The sequence below is a fragment of the Sinocyclocheilus rhinocerous genome, unplaced genomic scaffold (assembly GCF_001515625.1).
Source record: "Sinocyclocheilus rhinocerous isolate Xijiao unplaced genomic scaffold, SAMN03320098_v1.1 scaffold200, whole genome shotgun sequence".
NCBI lineage: Eukaryota > Metazoa > Chordata > Actinopteri > Cypriniformes > Cyprinidae > Sinocyclocheilus > Sinocyclocheilus rhinocerous.
This window is the reverse complement of record NW_015641014.1, coordinates 706,587-710,118: the sequence shown is the minus strand read 5'-3', so window position 1 is coordinate 710,118 and position 3,532 is coordinate 706,587.

Sequence of the window (3,532 nt, the reverse complement as noted above, 5' to 3'; positions counted from 1 at the left end):
ATTCGTCTCTGGTGAAACTGATTGCAGGGATATAACTAAAGACAGGACAAACTAACAAAAACATAAGAACAACTGCGGAGCATGCCATGGAGGCAGCCATCAGCGTCGGCGCCATCTTGACAGCTTGAAGCTGGTATGTGTTTGCAGTACACAAGCCACGGTTAAGACAGCTGACTCCACTGTGATGTGTCTCGCTCTCTCTCTCTCTCTCTCACTTGCTCGCACACACGATGCGCAAAACTCCGCATTTGAACAGTCAATAGCAAATACTTAAACTAATAACAAAACAGTAGCTGATTCAGAAGTGCCAGATTGTCATAGCAAAGTCAGAATTACCTCCTCTTGCACATTTGGGCGGCATTATGCAAATATTCCCACATAATGACCTAGATATGTGGGGCGTGTTAGAACGAGCCGTTTTAGGGGGGCGTCTTAACTTTGATAAAGAATATCTCTTTGGTTTTGAGACTTTAGTGTTTGCAACTTCAGGGATCTTATCTATGCACAATCAGCTTGTAACACTCCAAAGAGAAAGGAAAAAATGAGATTGCATCATATGACCCCTTTAAAGATTCCTAAATGCATCTACTTCTGGAAGGCCAAATAAAGTGCTTTTGCTTTCGCCTAGAAACACACAGCGTCTCTCTGACATGCTGCTTCAACACTAACTGCGGTTACTGAAACCATGCCTTCTTTCTTTGCGTGCACATTTGGGCCGCATTGTGCTAATATTTCCACATAGTGAGGTAGATATGTGGGGGCGTGTTAGAACGAGCCGTTTTAGGGGGGTGTGGCAGAGTCTTAACTTTGATAAAGAATATCTCTTTGGTTTTGAGACTTTAGTCTTTGCAACTTCAGGGATCTTATCTATGTACAATCAGCTTGTAACACTCCAAAGAGAAAGGAAAGCTTGAAATCGCATCATATGACCCTTAATTCACCAGCTCACCGTAGCAGAGTACTGACCTTCTTGTTGCTATGACGATGTCTTTTATTACCAGCAGGTGATATTTTAGGGCAGAGGGGTGGGAGCAATTTATTTCAATTTGATTAATGGTCTCGGTAACCTGTCAGAATTTATATCGCGCATAAATTGTGAAATGAATTATGCAGATCAGTCATTCTTGAGAAGTGGGACAAAACAGGGTGCAAAATTGAAAAAATAAAACCTTGTACTCAGACAAATGAAACTACATTTATGTATCTTATATGTACTAAGCTACTGAGCTATGCTTTGATACAACCTCCCAACTTTTCTCTTTTTTAACAAAATGTGCTTTTTTACCTTGGACTGTGTAATATAATTTCAGCTTTATCTTTAACAACATTCAAGATATTTTTAACATTTCAAAACACATTCTCTTGTTAGCAGGCAGATTACACTTTCACGTGACCAATAATTCCACAACAAATATAAAATATCATAAATATTATCAAAATATTCAACTGACGGAGGTGACAGAACTGACGGAGTTGACACATCTGACGGAGGTGACAACCTGAATTTGTAGTCATTTTAACTATCAAATACATTGAATCAGTCAATTACTGTATTAAAACAAACACAACAAACAGTGAGTAGGCCTATGTTATTGTTTATAAAGCTTTTATTCAAGAATCACATTTAAGTATTTTGATATATCATTGGAACACAAAATCTGGCGGTGTTGACAAATTTGGCATTTCTTTCACAAAACCAATGGAGTTCATGTAGTAGCATTTTATTTTTTTTCTGTTGATGCTAGATGCTAATGGAACCTGCTTCAGGAAAATAAAATTATCTAAATATTTCAAATAAGTTCCTCAGAAATTGGAAGATGGTGTTGACATATCATGGCTGTGACAAAGGAAATATTAACATTAGGATTTAAAATATTCTAAAACTATAAAACTTAGCAGAGCCTGTCTGACACTGATGTACTCTGCAGAGGTGAACTGTGGCAAGGGGGTCCTTTAGAGTAACAGCTGCCCCTGATATTCCCTGATTTTATTACATTTTATTGAATGTCTGACGGTGTTGACAAAAAGTGGGGACGCAACCTTAAAATCGTATTAAACATGCATGTGTCATTAAAAAACAACCTTGCTTTGATAGGAGATATTATTAAGTGTTGCTTTTGATAAAACAAGCTCTATTTCATCATTAAAAAATTTTTTTTATCCATTTTATTGCATATGAATGATTGAACCCTTCTCTGTGGACACACTGTTTTAGATGTAGTGAGAGGACATTAAGAAACATAGATTTGGTATAATAATGAGAAAATTAAATTGAAGGTGATAATTGTGTTAAATACATTCTATTATTAATCCCTCATGACATTTAAAATTGAAAATATTTTTATTTTTAAACCTAATAGCAGTTACCCTTGCTGGACCTGTTTTGTCCCATGTCTCAAGAATGACTGAGCTACTATGCAATTCAAACTAGGCTAAGTGAATATGCACAATATCATTAACTTAAAAGGCCCGATTCTGTATTATATTTAACTATTCCACTCCATCAGGTCCCTGTGGGAAAATAGCCACTGGACGTTTGGCATATTTGTCCCCATGTGAATGAAAATGAGCTAACAGAGCACAGTTTATGACTTCATCTTTAGCTCGCGGGTTGCCTGCGAAGGCTGCGATTGCTCGCTGTCTTCACACACACACACACGTTCAGTCACTCATTCAGCTGAAGTCAATAAGCGGATGAGAATCCGTCACTATAGCAACACAGCAGCACAGCTGAGGGCAAAGCATGAGTCATCATTATTGTTTTGCATCACACTCTTTGAGACTGGCACCACAGATTGAATTTCAAAACCTCAATTAGGTCGGAGAGAACAACAAATCACGCCAGGTATAAGTCACAGTGATTCAGTGTAGGCCTTTCACTCATAAAAAAATATCAGACACTTTTAAAGCTATTTTATTAAGTAATATAAGTCTCTAAAATTAAATATACTTTCAACTTTACAGAGTAAACACAACAGCAGATTGCAAACAGCTGAACATTCTTGAAAAGTCTATTGCAGCTCATTTTATGGGATGGATCCCGCTCAAAATAAAAATTCTGCCATTTACTCATCTTCAAGTCGCTCCAAAACTGTTCGAGTTTCTTTCGTTGAGCACAAAAGAAGATATTTTGAAGAATGTGGGTAACCAAACATTTGACGGTAGCCATTCACTTCCATGGTTTGGAAAAAAAAAATACTATGCAAGTCAATGGGTGCCATCATCTTTTTGGTTACCAACATTCTTCAATATATCTTCTTTTATATTCAACAGAAGAAATAAATTCATACAGGTTCTGAATGACATGAGGGTGAGTAAATGATGACAGAATATTCATTTTTAGGTGAACTATCCCTTGAATCATTCTCAAACAATACCTTTGCATTTCATATAATAAAAATACAGCAATGTTTATGTAAATCTAAAAGCAAATCACATGATCAAAAAAGAAATCAAACATAAAAAAATCATAAAATAATTCTAATATACACAAACTGAAAAAAAATAGTGGTACAATTAAAATTACGTGAAT